This window comes from Panthera tigris, chromosome A3, assembly GCF_018350195.1.
Source record: "Panthera tigris isolate Pti1 chromosome A3, P.tigris_Pti1_mat1.1, whole genome shotgun sequence".
NCBI classification, from domain to species: domain Eukaryota; kingdom Metazoa; phylum Chordata; class Mammalia; order Carnivora; family Felidae; genus Panthera; species Panthera tigris.
In genome coordinates, this window is record NC_056662.1 from 135,236,919 (window position 1) to 135,254,152 (window position 17,234).

Genomic DNA, 17,234 nt, shown 5'->3' on the forward strand with positions numbered 1-17,234 from the left:
TGTAGCAAGGTCACCTTCCTTCTGACCATTTGGCTCGCCCCGCCCTCTATCCCTGTAACCAGAGCCGGCTCAATTATGCCCCGCCACAAAGAACAGATAGCAGGCAGGTCAAGTTCAGGGAGGGGGCTATAATTTTAGAAGCACTTCCTGTTCTGAGTCTGACTTTTGATCTCCTGTGATCACTCTGGCCAGGGAATCGAAGCAGATGGTACGCATGACTTAACCCTGGTGGGATCACGCCGGGAGCACGGTCAGACATCCGAGGGACTGTCCCTTGTAAGTCCAGGAACACTGCCCCAGTACCCATTCTTCTCTCCTACGCCATTTGGGCAGAATTCACCAGCAATGCATATGTCGTTGAAGCGAGGGTTAGGAGAGGAGACAATCACGTCCCGGACCAGCTTCCTACTTAATCAGAGCAGAATCGACTCAGGTGTTACTGATGGGGGACGCTGTTTCCTTCCCACTTTTTATTTGGACCGTGAGGGAAAGCCGGGAAGGAACAAGGTATTTATTTTCCCAAATCGAACGACTGGTCAATGGCAGTGCTGAGACCAGAGCCCAGGCTGCAGGGCCTTCACAATCAGTGTGTTGAGGGCACATCCCCCGGCTCGGACCTTCCCGCATGTGGCCGTGATCCCCATCACTCAAGCTGGATGTGACATGACTCCCGACCAAATGGGGGTGGGGAAACTTTGTGAGGATTTCTGCAAGACAATTGCAGTGTGGGATACGGGAAGCCAACAGTGCAGTGTCACAGTTAGAATGCATCTTCTTTGCATGCCACACGAAAGGTAGAGGCTTACGTGATCCTTTCCAAACAAAGGCCATCCCTCTCTCGATTGCCGGAGGGTGTTTTAATTTTGTTTCATATTTAGTTATCTATTTTTGAGACAGAGACACGCAGCATGAGCAGGGGAGGGTCAGAGAGAGAGAGGACGGGGGAGAGAGAGAATCCCAAGCAGGCTTCCCACTCACCGTGGAGCCCGACATGGGGCTTGATCTCAGGACCATCACCTTATTGGAAATCAAGAGTTGGACACTTAGCCAGCTGGGCCACTCAGGTGCACCCAGGGGAGGTTTGAAAACTCCAGATTTCTGTGTTCTATCCTAGATCTTTCGAATAACAACTCGAGAAACGATGCCAGGAGTTTCTCTCCGCAAGTCCTGTGCGGTTCTAGCGAGCGGCGGGCTAGAGAAAGCACCCTGCGAGGTCACCCAGAGAGTCTCGCTAGGCCTCAGTGTTCTGCGATGTTACATCAGCATTTCCCAAAGTTTGATCCCACGGGGGATGAGTTTAGACTCAAGGCTGAGAAGCAGGCTGGAAGATTGGGCATAATACATCTCTTGGAAGGCTGACATCGCATCACTGTACCTTTGAGGCTTTAGGAAACCTTTGATTAATCGAACCGTGTTTCGCTCACGTTTCCCGAATGTGACAGCTCCTCGGATGGCAGAGGCGAGTGATCTACAGAATACGCTTTTAAAAAATTCTGAATTATGAAGACAATGGTTTATATTTGTGCAACTACAGCAATCTTGTAGTTTTAGAAAAGAGTACTCTCGTGTCCCAAAAGCCAGAGGTAAATGAAACAGGCTTACCGGCTTGTTCGTTTAACGATCTAACGGCACATTTTCTCCGACGGTGATGTTGGATTTGATATTAACTGAGCGTCCACAATGAACAATGGCTCTCCGAAGGGTGGGTGTGCACCAGCCGCTACGTCCACCGGGAGGGGTGCTGTTCTCCAGCCGTGTTTTCTGGAGAATTCTTTACTTTCTTCGGAAGGCTTTACACATGAGCAGTCCCTCCAGGCACACCTTCCTTTCAGATTTTGCTTCCTTTCTGCAGTTTACTTCATCGGGTTTTCAATGTTTCCTCTGACTCGGATGAAAAATTAGCCTGAAATAAACACCCAAGATGGCCACAAAGCCCTTCTGTGCAGAGCTCCGGCTCTGCCGGCCGATCTTGAATCAGAGTCAGACGTGAGCGAGAGGCATTTGGGGTCAGGCGGAGAGTGACCCCCCTCTTCTGGTTTCACTTAAGCTCAAATTTTCTCCATGGAGATAACACACACTTCTCAGATTTGGTTACTGGCTCCATGAAGGGATCTCATTTGTCCTAATGTAATTTTTAACCTTTGAAAATGTTTTAAACTTAACTTCCCCTGCCCCCCCACCCCCCACCTTTTATTTCAAATAGCATACGTTTCTTAAAAGAGGCCTTTTGCAAGGAAGTTAGCCTCCCAGCGGCTGGTAAAGAGTGCTAGTGCTAAATAATCAGATTCCCAAAGATCTGATCAAAAGAACTGTTCTTTTCTAGAACCAAGTGGAGGACTGGCGTCCTGCTTTGGCTGTCACATCTGCATTTGCTTGTGAGGCCTGGAGACCTCCTGCGCCGTTTCTCCTTGGCTGCCTGGCCCCGCGTCTCTGACACCAGCCTCCTGGGTCCTCACCCTGGCCTTTTCATTTCTTGCTGCTCACCTTCCTAATGGCAGAGACCCCCAAAAATCCGACCTCTTCTTCCCGTCCTCTGGGAACCGGAAGGGGGCACGGGACACCAGCTCAGAAGCTGAGGTTCAAGTGGGGAGTCACCCGGGGCCTCGCAGAAAAGCCAGGGTGTGCCTATGTCCTGAGGCATAAGGGAAACCCATGGAGGGTAGAAAGCGGGGAGGGAGCCAGTCGGAGCCGCGCAGAGGTCCAAAGCAGGTCTAGGAGAACTGAGGCCCGTCCCCGTGGCCTCGGAGCAGCGGGCTGTGTGTGTAAAAACGAGCCTTCGGCCAGCGGCCTGGGTGCATGGCTGGGGGCTGGACTTCTGACAGCCATCAGGAGTGAGGCCTCTTTCACCTTGTGACACGGTGTGGACAGCCTTTGTATCAGAAACAGTCACGCCCAGAGACACAAAGATGTGTGCTAGGAGTGCACCGTTAAATCACTACGAAATGTATCCACTATGCACGGTAATGACCTTCAGAAACAATATACATGCCTACAGGTAGCATTTATTAACGGACAGGGACATCCTTACGGATACACGAGGCGTCCGTACTCAGAGCAAGTTCAGTCTCGCTTGACTCACGCTGATGAACACGGGGCCCAGAAGACTCTAGTCGTGCCTTTAAACGTTGTGCTGTGCTTCCTTTTTACGTTTGTCAGCCATGCAGCCTAATCAAGACTTTTTTGATGCTTGATGACGTCCTCACGATCCCTTTTTCCTCAGCTGAAATAAAATACCGTCTTTAGAATAATTTCTTTGGAAACCTTCCCTTTTCATGCCCCTGGCTTTCTTTTTTAACATTTAGACTCGTGTTTTGCAGAATTGTTTGTTTGTTTTTGTTTCTAATGAAGTGAATTTTCTGGTTCAGGGCTTTTGACAGTGTAAAAAAAAATGCAATTAAAATCACACTGGTCACAAGAGGAGACTTTTGGCAAAAGTGTGTTTTTATTCCCCTCCTGAAAACACACACACACACACACACACACACACACACACACACATTCAGGACCTTGGCCAACCTGATTTTCATCTAACTGCCTAAAGGCCCAGGAGCTGTAAACTGTCCCCCCTGCCCCCAGCTTGTCTGCCTGCCAGCCTTCCGAACACAGAGGCTTCTTCTCAGAAGTTCAAAGACCAACTTCACATCGTCTGCAAAGCTTATTTTGAATCTGCCCGAGGGAAGCACTTTGAGGTTAATCCCATGGCCTAAGTCCAAATGAGAGTCAAATGGAAGGCTTTTCCAAAGTCTCACCACAAATCGGGTCTCGGGGACTTGCAAGGGGGCAGTGGCTGAGGTGGCCCGGTGAGGAGGGAGGCAGCTGGGTCTGGTTTCCTTGCAGAGACCCCGGTGGAGGATGCTGCTGTCATATTATGTTTATTTTGCTTAATGATGTGATGATGAAAACATCACCCTTGGCAAATTCCTATCTTAATGCCTCACAAAGCAGCTGGAGACTTTGCTGAAGTAACCAGAATAAGCCGATTGGGAAGTATGTTTGGTTTCCCTTTCTAAGAATTTCTGTGAACGTAAGTCAAGGTAGATGGATCCTCGTGAAAATATGTGCAAGGATGTGAGAAGAGCTTCCTGCAAAAGTCCCCATATGGTGAGTCTGAAGAGAGGTTCATGATACATAATTAGCTTCTGGAAAGGAAGGAAGGAGGGAAGGAAGGAAGGAGGAGGGAGGCAGGGAAGAAGAGGCAGGAGGGAAAGGAGGGGGGAGGAGAGGACCCAGGAAGGGAGGGAGGAGGAGAAGAGGAGGGGAGGAAGGAGGGTAAGAAGGAAGGAGGGGAGGGGAGGAAGGAGGGAGGAGAAGAAGAGAGGAGGAGGGAGGAGGAAGGAGGGAGGAAAGAAGAGGAGAGGAAGGAAGAGGGGGTAGGAAGGAGGGAGGGAGGAGGGAGGAAGGAGGGGAAGAAGGAAGGAGGAGGGGAGAGGGAGGAGGGAGGAGAAGAAAAGGAGAGGAGGGAGGAGGGGCTAGGAAGGAGGGAGAAAGGAAGGAGGGAGGGAGGGAGGAGGGAGGAAGGAGTGGGGAATACGGAAGTCTATGAAGGTGCAAGGACACCATCCAAGGACACAACGGTTCTTTGTTGTCCACTTTGGTTCTACTCTTACTTACTGGTGAACTTGAAATAATCCTTTTCTCCCTCTGGATCTCAATGTCTTTATCAGCACGAAGAGAAGAATTGGAGGAGACAAAGTGGCAAAATGGCTACCACGGTAAGGTTAGTTAATACGTCTGTCTCCTCACATGGTTAAGATTTTTGAGTGCGGAGACGACTCAAGGTCTACTCGCTTCGCAAGTCCCGACTATCAGATGCAGTCTGGTTGTCTATAGTCACCACCACGTGGCATAACGCAGCCCCAGGTCTCATTCGTCTAGCCGGTGCATTTTAGTGTCTCTTTTCTCTCTAAAATGTCGGTAAGTATGTACGTGTATGTTGTCCAGCAGAATTTTATTTTTTTTCTGAAAGAGACAAGACTGTCAGGCCCTCATCCCACATAACAAAGAAAACAAATAGCCAAATATTAACATCTTATTGGATTTTTATTTTTGCATTTGCAGTTTTGCATCTAGAACTTTCTATGTAAATCTTCACTATTTCTGTATCTCTTTGAAAGGACAGAATATTGGTAAAGAAGCAGAACTGGGTCCTTTATTCAAGGCCTGATTTCTTGAAACTTCTTCCTGTTTCTTAGAACCACGTGCAATTTCCACATAGATGCCATTATTTAGCTGCCTGAAACACCTTCGAAATGAAGATCTTAATACTTCTAGAAGTTCTAGGGTGTGTTTTTTTAATTTTTTTAAACATTTATTTATTTTTGAGACAGAGAGAGACAGAGCATGAACAGGGGAGGGGCAGAGAGAGAGGGAGACACAGAATCGGAAGCAGGCTCCAGGCTCTGAGCCATCAGCCCAGAGCCCAATGAAGGGCTCAAACTCACGGACCGCGAGATCGTGACCTGAGTCAAAGTAGGACGCTTAATCGACTGAGCCACCCAGGCGCCCCTCTAGGGTGTGCTTTTTAATGGTGATGTTAGAGTGCCGATTTCTTCCTTCTGCACCTAAGTGGAGTTGATGTAGACAAATGGTCACAGAAGAGAGAGAAATGAGCAGATTCATTGATTAGGGGGATGATGTGTTTACTGGCTTAGGTCTCTATGCCTATGTCACGAGGCAATTTTGTGCCGGTGCAGACCAGCCTTGATCCTTGGGTGACAATGTTCACTAAGAGGTTTGGGTAAGGAGGGAAATCTGGCCACACCAGCCCCTGCTTAGGGTCCCTCTGTACCTACTGAGGTCCTTCCCCATGTGGTACCCCTACTTGTCCACCTTGTCCCCACTGCACTCCTTCTTGCCTTCCCCTAAACACCCACACACACCCACACACACCCACACACACCCACTCTCTCCTTGTACGTGATGTTCACCTTGACCGTGTGCTCTCTCCCACCTTCGTTACCGGTTGAACTTTGGTTCCCACGGTCTTCTCTGTCTGCTGTCCCCGATCCTGGACCCTGACCAGTAGACTCCTCGTCTATATTTGCAGTTTGGATCTCCAGGAAGCCCCTTCTGATGAAAAAGCAGCAGGGAACACGCGGCATTTAGGTCCCACACCCCAGAGAACCAGAGAGCCACACGCACCAGCCCGTGCCTGCTGCTGGCACCCGCGGCCACGTGGAGGTTGGCGGATCCGTCTGGAACACGAGCGCTGGGACGGCTCTGCGAGTGACACCTGGAAACACGGGCACGGAGAGCCGCGTGAACGCCACGCTTCGGGAGAAAACTCCTGAAATCCACAGGAGCTTGAAGGGTTAACAGAGCCTTGCCTCCTAGCAGGTTGTCTCCCTCCCGGGGAGTCACGCACACGCGGGCCCGTAAAGACAGGCTGAAATCTTGGGTCACAGTGTAAGGCTGTGTTAAGGAAGGAAGAATTAGAACTGAACGTAAATTAACGAGGATATGACCTAGTAAAAGCTTTCCCACGGTTAAAGCTCTTTGTGATTGCGTTTTGCCTTACTACGTATTTTTGAAAATCAATAAAAATTAATACTAATGCTTCTGGAATGAATAAGGGGGAGACCAGGCTACATTTTACTTTCCAGGCATTGTGCTGAGTGTGCAGCCTGGTGGGGAGACGGGTGACCACAGCGCTCGTGAGCACCGGGAAGGGTGCTTGTGAGCCCAGGCACAGACCGTGGTTCTGGTCCGGCTCTGTTATCGACAACAGCAAGGCCTCTGAACGGGACCGTCTGTTCGGGCCGGGCCGATGCTCAAAGAGGAAGGTTCTTTTTTTCGTACAGATTTAGGTTTAATTGCTTTGGAAAATGTTGTCTAAATTAAGTTTTTAAAAAAAGAAAGTCTGAGGACTGTTTGAGGTGCCGTTTAATGAGGAAACACATGGCCAAAACCACTCCTTGCTGCTGGACCCCGCGAGGCGGTTTTTCTCTCTGCTCTGCAGGGCCTGACGGAGAGCCAGCTCCTTCTGGGGGTTATGAGGCAACTGGAATGTACTCTGGAATGTACTGGAATGTACTGGAAAGTACTGAGAAGGGAGAAATGTGCGGCCACTACCGTTACCCAACCAAATCCGACAGCGCGTCCATTTGGACTGATGTCCTTTCCTCTGTCTCACACCCTCTCGCCTTTCCCACCAAGCCTCCAGGGTCCAACCCCAACATCCCTACCACCTTCCTTCCACTCAGAGTCAAGTATGACCTCACAGATCCTCATGGGCTTTATTTATGCCTGTTTGTTAAGACTCTCCACAACCACGCAACCCCTGATATGTCAAACACCATGGCATTCAAACACACAACTCCGCTTCCTCCGGGACCACTGTCTTCCCCTTCTCTGGAATTCTCTGGAATAGCAGAGGCTGGCTGGGACCCCAGCATTCAAGGTACGTGCGCATGTACGTATTTCTCAATTGTTTGTTTGCATTATGGAAACGTGTGGAGAATTATATCCAAAGAATGGAGGGTTGGCTTGGGTGCAACGGAGTCTGATCCACTTGTGCAGATATCTGTAAGAAAAGATCACATAAATGAAGAACTGGTTGAGAAGAGGTTTGCATGGGACGTGCAATTTCTATAGAAATTCAAGTCACTCGAAAGCGTAATGCATCATGTTCAGTCTTCCCTTGGCTGCTAACAACAGGTGTCTTTCCTATCACATGGGGGCAGAGAACAAGATATGAGCTCGAAACACCATTAGCATTGTTAAAACTGATCACTGCGTTGAGATGAAAATAGATTTCTTGAATGTATAGATATGGATTTTTCTTTGCGCTGGAAAATCATTGGCGTGGTATTACTTTGGCATCAATGACTCAACTAATGATGTGAATCTCTATGCATGCTCTTTGCCTGGGTTAATGTTACAGGGCCTTTGATTGCCAGATGCATTTGCCTGCCTATAAAAGAAGCTGAACGACTCTTCATGCATTTATTAGCTGCTGGGTCTTCTTTCCCTATGGAGTATCTAGAGACAGTCATTCTGGTCACTTTTCTATTGGGCTATTTGTGTTTTTAATTGATCCGTAAATGTTCTTTATGAATTTTGGACACAAATCATTTGCCATTTATAGGCACCACAGATACTTTTTCTGAAGTTTAAGCTTTGCTTTCCAAACTTCATGTTGTTTTGGGATTGAAACGATTATTTTAAATTTTAATAGAATCTGTTTAGGATGCTTTTATTTATAAGTTCTTCTTCTGTGTGTTTTATAGGAAACCCTCTTTCCAGGGTTACAAAGATATTTTTCTAATGTTTATTCTAATTTTGATTTTTCTAACATTTATTCTAATTTTGTTTTTTAAGTTTTCCCTTTACATGTTAAGACTTTAAGGACTTCAGGGGCACCTGGGTGGCTCAGTCGGTTAAGTGCCCGACTTCGGCTCAGGTCACGATCTTGCGGTCCGCGAGTTCGAGCCCTGCGTCGGGCTCTGGGCTGATGGCTCAGAGCCTGGAGCTTGCTTCCGATTCTGTGTCTCCCTCTCTCTCTGCCCCTCCCCCGTTCATGCTGTGTCTCTCTCTGTCCCAAAAATAAATAAACGTTAAAAAAAATTAAAAAAAAAAAGACTTTAAGGACTTCAGTTCTGTGTATGATACAAGAGAGGGGTTCCATTTCATTTTTTTAATGTACTTATTTTTGAGAAAGAACAAGAGAGTGACAGAGAATCTCAAGCAGGCTCCACACTGTCAGTGTGGAGCCTGACACGGGGCTCGATCTCATGAACTGTGAGATCATGATCTAAATTGAAATCAAGAATTGGACACTTGACCAATCAAGCCACCCAGGTGCCCCTAGGGTTCCATTTCATTTTTATTTTGGCCAATTTAGCATTTCCTGAATAACCTACTTATTCTAGTCACTCTTCAATATGAGCTTTATCTTTATCTTGATTTCCTTAATTTCCCAGATCTGCTTCTGGCCTCTTTGTTCTTTTACTATTTTTTTTAATTAAAAAAATTTTTTTAATGTTTTTATTTATTTTTGAGACAGAGAGAGACAGAGCATGAGCAGGGGAGGGGCAGAGAGAGAGGGAGACACAGAATCTGAAGCAGACTCTGGGCTCTGAGCTGTCAGCCCAGAGCCCGATGCGGGGCTCGAACTTAAGAACCGCGAGATCGTGACCTGAGCTGAAGTCGTACACTCAACCGACTGAGCTACCTGGGCGCTGCTAAAGACAATTTCAATTTAAAATATATACAGCGAAACTTTGGATTGTAACTTGTTCTGCAAGACAAGCAAAGATTTCTAATAAATTTTCACTTGATGAATGAGCAATGTCTTGCAATAGGAGTATTACATGACACCGAATGTCACAGGATCACAACTGAGCCAGTGGTTGGTCTCTCTCTCTCTCTCTCTCTCTCTGTCTCTGTCTCTCACTCGTTCGCTGCAGGATCGTGGGTGATCATCTCCCATGCTCCACTGCCTGGTCGCAGGCCGCAGTGTCTGGCAGAGATCAGTGATTTTTCAGAACACTGGGAGGTGCCCACAACTGGCACTGGTGTATTTTTGTCACGTCAAAGCACCTGTGGACAGTCTTCTGCTGTTCCACACAAGAGTGAGCTTAGGAGTGGTTCGCTTCATTCTAGGTCAGGCTGCCTGCAGATATAGACTCTTTCCTCTGCTGCCTTATTGCCGCTAACAGTAACTACAGTCTACGACAAGAGTTTATCACTACTGTGCGGTAGTCAACATCCGTGCAAGTGTGTCCATGGCCCCCATGCAGAAAAAGATTCCACTGAGCCAGTAGATAGCAGTGATTCCATTAGTGATAATGGAAGTCGTCCTACGCAATAACCCTTCTCTCTCGTGTCTCCCTCACTCCAGCCACGAGACTTTTCAAAGGGAAGTACAGGCTGATTTGTTTATTTTCTTTATATTTTGTCTTTTCTTTATTATTCTGTATTATACTGCAGTATTGTAATCCTTTTTATATGAATATTTTGGGTTGTGGAACGAATCATCTGAGTTTCCATGTTTTCTTATGGGGAAATTCGCTTTGATATCCAAGTGCTTTGGATGCCAAGCATGTTTCTGGAATGAATAATGCTTATAAGCCAAGGTATTACTGTACCTAAATTTCTAGGGGCGTCTTGGTGGCTCAGGTTAAACATCTGACTCTGGATTTCACCTCAGGTCATGGTTTCAGGGTTGTGGGATCGAGCTCCGAGGTGGGCTCTATGCTGGGTGTGCAGTCTGCTTAAGATTCTCTCTCTCTCTCTCTCTCTCTCTCTCTCTCTATTCCTCCCCCTGCTGGCATGCAGGATCTCTCTCTCTCTGAAAAAAAAAAATAAATAAATAAAACATTTATCCAAATAAAATATATACCCCTTCCATTAAAAAATCATTTAAAGAAGGGCACCTGGGTGGCTCAGTCAATTAAGTGTCTAACTTCGGCTCACACCATGATCTCGCGGTTTGTGGGTTCAAGCCCTGTGTTGGGCTCTATGCTGACAGCTCAGAGCCTGGAGCCTGCTTTAGATTTTGTGTCTCCTTGTCTCTCTGCCCCTCCCCTCCTCATGCTCTGTCTCTCTCTTTCTTTCTCTCTCTCTCTCAAAAAAAAATAACCATTAAAAATAATTACTTAAAGAAATTAAATCCTGAAATTGAAACCTAACTACACTATCAAAAAATTCTCAATATAAAATGACCTGTTAAAAAATACAAGAAATGACAAAATAAGAGATTTATTTAAATCCAGAAAATTGAGTTAGCATCTCTATGTTTCTACTGGATTATGAATAACCTTTCAGAAACTTTGTTTCTTTAGTAGAGAAATGACCATAATAATTTTACTGGAAGACTTTCTTAAGATCAATTAATCCTAAAAGACATACAGCATTTATCTCATTACCTCAAATACAGAAAGTGGCCAACAGATACTCATTTTCTTTCTCCTTTGACAGAATCTATAGCAGTTTATATGTTATGAGACATTAAGGATAAACCTACCTTAGTCAGTGCTAGAAAGAGGTAACTGGAATCAGAAAGAAGAGAGGAAAATCAATGGTGTACCTGAGAAATTTGTGGGTTCTGTGTGTGGAATGTGATAATGCTTTTGTGGAGTCTCGGCCCTGGTAACTAAGGTGGGGCTTGTCTACACTGAAGATTGCTTTGGCCTGAAGCCCCTAAAGATGGTGTTTCTTTTGTGGACCTCACTCTAGTTTTTATTGAACTTCCTGGGGGAAAAGAGTCTTCAAGTACAATGAAACTCCAACATCTTAGATAGGAAGCAGATCTGAGAAAAGAGCCAAAGGGAAAGAAAGAAAGAAAGAAAGAAAGAAAGAAAGAGAAAGAAAGAGAGAGATAAGGAAAAAGAGGAAGAGGAAGGAAAGAAGGAAAGGAGGAAGGGCAAAAAGACAAGAAATCCAAAGAGAAAGGGGGTACCTAAGAAGTAAAGACTCACAAAAGAACATCTCACATGGACTGAAGACCTAACACTTTGGCTGAGGTTCAGGTGTGTCTTTGGCTCTGATACTGAGCCATAATGGGATCCCCTGCTGGTATTAACCGGGAGTCTGAGTCCTTGAGTTTCTGTGGGGGCTGAGTTTTACGATCCTCAGTGGCCTGGGCCAGAGAGCTGTCATAGAGATGACCATGGCTTCTCTAAGCCACAGGGGCTTTAAACTAAGGCACAGTAGGTACAGAGATGTTTATGGAAAGGACATATATCACTTCAGGGAAGAAATTGTCTTTAAGCTAAATGACCAGATGATAGATAGATAGATAGATAGATAGATAATAGAAAGATAGATAGATGATAAGTAGATAGATAGATGATAGAAAGATAGATGATAGATAGAGAGATAGATAGAAAGATAGATAGATGATATAGAAAGATAGATGATAGATAGATGATAGATGATAGAAAAATAGATAGATAAAAATATAGATAGATGATAGATACATAGATACATAGAAAGATAGATGATAGAAAGATAGATGATAGATTATTATGCACCTTAGCATTTGCATGTGTCTTATCTTCTCAAGACAGAAACTTACTGAGAGTAATGGAATAGACAATGGGTTACTAGTTTCCAGCTGGGGATGTGTCAGCTGGGAAGGCCATGGCTAAGATCCAGAAGTCACATGCATTGAGCATTTACTTTGTGCTGGAAACTTTACCTACATTGTTTCATTCAAAACCCTATGAGAAGATAAATGATTCCCATGGCATAGATGAATAAACTGAGGTTAGGAAAATGAAAAAAAAGAACTCCGCCAAGCCCCCAGTTTGGAACGTAAGAGAGCCATGATTTCCACGGAACATGAACCCCATTTTTTCTCCATGAGGCTCACTCTGGTGGCTAGCTTCATGAGGACAGAGAGCCCACTGGGTCGACGGGAGAGGATCTCTCAGGCCAAGAGATAATAGAGTGGGGCTGGGGCAGAGATAGAGAGCAGGGCAGGTTTGGGAATGAGAGTCAAAAGGAATTCTGGAATCCTCACAGCAGGTGCTCAGAATCCAGTGAGGAATGCGGGGGAGGGGGACGGGCCCCTCTCTGCCTCCGTGGGAGACCTGTCCTTGCCCAGGACTCGGCTACCCTCACCAGCCACGCATGGAACTCCGGGCGTCTTTTGTTCACCTCCCGTGTTGGCAGCTGATTGCAACATCTGCTTGCAAGGCACAGTTCCAGTGAGTGCAGATATGCTGCGCTGAAATTAAATAAATATCGAGACACACTTCTGCCCCTACCCCCTCAATCTCCTCCCATTACCTTAGTTGGAATCGTAATGGTTCGAGTGCGGGGAGTCCCGGTAGCTCTCTTAATTTCGTCTGTTAGGGAAGCCACTCTCCAACCATCACAATCCGGCTTAATCGGCTCCAAAAGCCACAAGCAGCTACGGCAGACGAGAAAAATGTGAGAAACCACTCTTGCAGGGGAAGCGCACATGGTACAACAGAAGCATCTTCGAACGATTGGCATCTTTCCTGCTTCTGTTAATTTATCACGGACGCTTAACGTGCTTTCACGGAGCACCTGCTGTGGGAAAGATCGTGTGTTAGTGCAGTTCCTGGGCTGCCAAATCAAACACAATGGAATAAAGAATGACCGAAAGAAGATTCTCTCACGAAGCCACATAGTTATACAGAAGGGAGGGAAACGTACGGATTTTTTGAATGATGCAACAAAGTCACTCGATGGAAGCGATGTGCACATAGAGGTGACGTACGGATAAAGCCCTCCCTGGACGCAGAGCCGAGATTAAGTTCACCTGGAGGACGACACAAAGAGGACTTCAGATTAAATTCTGAGCTGAGGATTCTTTTGGAAGATCTTGGTCAGAAGACTTTCCATGAGTTACTCCTCTGTTCCCTAGGGCCCATGATAGAGCAAATCGATTGCTTGCCAGCCCCACCTGATGTAGGCTCATGAAGATGCTCTCTTCTTAGCACTCATGATCACCTAAGACCTAAGGGGTTTGCACATCTACTCACTTGGCCACCTATTACAGTTAAACAGTGATCTTTATGAGAACACAGGCTTTGCTTTCGATTATTCCCAATGCCTGGGATAATGCTCCGCACAGAGTAGATACTTGATACTTGTGTGGCTGGAAAGGAGCCAGTTAAAGTCTGTGCCCCCTGCACCCCTCAGAGTAAAGGGGGGGTCTTTGTACCTGAAGTGGCAGATTGGAGTCAGGGACTTTGCGGTGCAATCTCCTCTGGGGCATGAGGACCCCTGGACGCCTGACATCTGAGCAGAGTCCTGCATGGAGAGAAGTCATGGGGACGGGATGTCTCTCCCAGGCCCCCGAGAGCATCGGCACACATGATATAAGCTTTACTGTGCCTGCCTCCATGGTGCAATGGGACCTCAAAACATAACTTACCTTGAGTTAAGGAATAATAAGGAAACTTGCTAAAATTTTTTTAAAACTTTTATTTAGTGTTGAGAGAGAGAAAGAGAAAGAGAGACAGAGTGTGAGCGGGGAAGGGGCAGAGAGAGAGGGAGACGCAGAATCCGAGGCAGGCTCCAGGCTCTGAGCCTTCGGCACAGAGCCTGACGCGGGGCTCGAACTCACGAACCACGAGAACATGACCTGAGTCAAAGTCGGCGTTCAACCAGCTGAGCCACCCAGGCGCCCCACAACTGAATTTTTTTTTTTTTACAACTGGATTTTTTAATAGACAATAAATGCTCTTGGATAGTCATCCTTATGATGTGTGCAAACGTATGAAATGCACACCGTGCAGGAGTGGCCTCGTGGCTCGTGGGAACGGAGCCTTGCAGGGGCTCTGATTGACGAATTATGTAAGGACGGAGTTTGAGGTTTGCCGACGTCCAGGCCCGTGAAGAGGGTGGGCTTCAGTCTGATAAAGACCCACGGTCACAGCTTAAGCTCTCTGCTTTGCTGTTTAATGTGATGCTGGCCAGTCTGCACAATACAAATGCCGGGAAAACACTTATTGGGTCTTGACGGTGAGCCGAGCAGCAAGGCCCTGCCCTGAAGAGAACAGGATCCCAACCGCAGAAATCGCAGTGTGTCCAAAAGGATTGGAGAACAGTTATGAAATCATACCCATAGTTTTTTCTGGATGTTGGTGGAATGCTAATCCCTACCTCTTGAACTACATCGTGGGGATTTCTAAATTTTGCACGATAGAGTCCTTTAAAATTATAGACTGCTTTGCTGTATTTCTTTTTCAGAGTCTAAAACAGCGTGGCTATGTTGTAAAAAATGCCATAAAGAACATCTTGAATCAACAACTTAAAACTCCAAAATTGTATCCCTCGGAAATTGCCGTTACTAACCACTCCTTATTTCTTTCTACTCCTTTAACTTACGTAAGTACGCCCAAGTACACACGTATGGACAGATGCATGTGTATTTTATATCACAAAGACAGCATCACTCTCTGTACATCTCGCTGAATCTTATGGTTCTCATGCAGTTGATATCTTATCATCAAACATGTCTAAGATATCCTCTACAAAATTTTTTCCCGACATTTCATTTTTAATTACTGCGTGATGTAACATCACAAGCGTGTGTGAGAATAGGTGGTTTCGGCCAATTATTTCTATTAGGCAGTTAATTTATTTCTCTGTTGCCCTTTCAAAGGCAACAACTCGGTGATGAATTTCCAGTTACAGATGTTGTTTTACACTTGTCAGATTAATTTTTTCAGACACAGTCTCAGAAGAGAAATTGATGAATGAAAGACGACATGCATTTTTAAGGCTTCCTGATGTGTGTTCAAATTGTCCTGAAGAAGGCTGGTACCAGTAAAATTTTTACTGGAGTTTTAGAGTTCCTGTTGGTCCGCACCGAGGCCAACCTCAGGCTCTACCCTAGTTGTTCATGAAGGGGAGAGACTCAAAAGGTTTCCAAAGGATATTCAAAATCTTGTTTTTGGTTAAAGAAAAAACCAGCTGAACACTGAGCACTTGCTTTTTCCCAGGGTATTTTTATGAGAATAGTTACAATTCCTGTTATGTTTGGATTTTTCCAATCCCAATATCTAATTAGTATTGTTAACAGCAAAGGCAGCAAAGCGATGTTTTATATTCTATATTCTATATCAGGAATTCTGATGTCAGTTATCTTGTTTTCAGCACAAGAGCAATGATAAAGTGAAGGTTTCGTGCTGACTTTCCTGTTACGGTTTCCCAACCTGTAGGTTTCTGTTTTATTTCATCTCTTGAAGGCTGAGCATGGCTTTGAGAATGAAGTAAGTCCCACCCTCGGTCTTTCCGATGGAACACCGGAGAATTACACGTTCTGCTTCTCCTTCCACAGCGGGAAGGACGCACTAGTGACAGAGGATGACAATCATTGCACAATGCTGCTACGAGAAGATTCCCTTCTTCTCTCAGATTTCTGCGTCTTCGGTGAACACGGCCAGCTCGGTGTAGAAGTAAGCCTTCTACGAACAAACGTCAGCTCCCTCTCCTTCCTCTGGCCCACAAATCTTGTTAGACATGCAGGCGGGCTCCCTGTACTTTATGGAAGAGACAAGAAAAGACAGGCTCAGACCTCTGAGATTTCAGTGTATACTCTGGCCACTTGCTAAAGCAAATGCTTCCTGCCTCAATAGCACAGGGTGACAGAGAGAAGTAAAACACGTTTCCCTAATAATGTCAGGATTTTCTGCTAATGTGACCTGCGAGGTGAAAGCCTTCGAATTCAAGGTGAGTTCAAAGCTGTTTGAAGGGGAAAGCCACAGGCCAGAGGGAGACCAAGGGCATGAGAGAGGTTGAGATGTAGGGCAGACACAGGTGAGGAAGGAAACTGAGCCAGGGGACGAGAAGCTGGGGGAACAGAGGAAGGTACACACGGGGGAAAGTTCTGGAGGCACCGAATTTGGCCTTCCACCGGGCTGGGTGATTCTGCTGGGCTGGTCATTGTATGTATGGGGCGGCCCTGTTGGTGCTGGTGCTTTTAAGAGGTGAAGTGCATCCATAACCTTTGAGAGCACCTGGTGCAGATGTGACCCTGAGCCAGATACCGTGGGGGACGCGGTAGCGATGGGTCAGCACAAAGGCAGCCGTGCTCCTCAAAGTCAGCAGAGTATGACTGGAAACGCTCTCTCCTAGACAGAGGCTACCATGCAAATCAGGGTTCTGGGCCAAGCTTAACATCCACACCCATCTTCTCTTTAAGACACAATAGCAGGTGTTTGATGAATTCTGATATTTCAGGGCCTATTATATGCAAAGGCCCATTCGCTGACAAGACGAGGGAACTGTCGTTCTGGCCCTCTGGAGAACTTGGTAAATGTGTACTGAATGGGTGAGCGAATGAATGAGCGAATGAATGAGTGAATGAATGAGTGAATGAATGAGTGAATGAATGAGTGAATGAATGAGTGAGAGAATGATGAGTGAATGAATGAACAGAAGGATGAGCAAAGGAGTGAATGAATGAAGGAGTGAAGGAAGGAAGGAAGGAAGGAAGGAATGGATGAGTGAATGAATGAACGAATGGATGAATAAGTGAAGGAATGAGCAAATGAATGAGTGAATGAACGGATGGAACATTGACACTTAGTGCTTTTTAAGCCACAAATGAATATCAGATTATGAGTTCCAGGAAGGGGGGGGGGGGGTCCTTGTCTCTCTGGTTTTATGTCCAGAATCCACATATAATTAGACTGATATTCTCATAACAAAAGTGGAAATAATTGTGTGTTTGCATTTCTCGAGACATATTAGTCTTTAACTCAGAGATCATACTCTCTGGGTATGAACAAACCAAAAGCATCATTTTT

At 46.0% G+C, this 17,234-nt stretch overlaps 1 long non-coding RNA gene across 2 annotated transcripts; it reads right to left on the reverse strand.

The window, feature by feature from the left end:
• Positions 1 to 7,003: 7,003 nt before the first annotated feature.
• Positions 7,004 to 13,724, reverse strand: LOC122237452. 2 transcript variants are annotated; one of them, XR_006216052.1, is made up of 4 exons: positions 13,640 to 13,724; positions 13,129 to 13,234; positions 12,736 to 12,999; positions 7,004 to 7,522 (listed from the first exon to the last, which is right to left on the reverse strand). It is a non-coding gene; the product is annotated as an uncharacterized LOC122237452 (long non-coding RNA). The 2 variants fall into 2 exon arrangements; XR_006216051.1 differs by having other exon boundaries at positions 12,736 to 13,002.
• Positions 13,725 to 17,234: the final 3,510 nt, after the last annotated feature.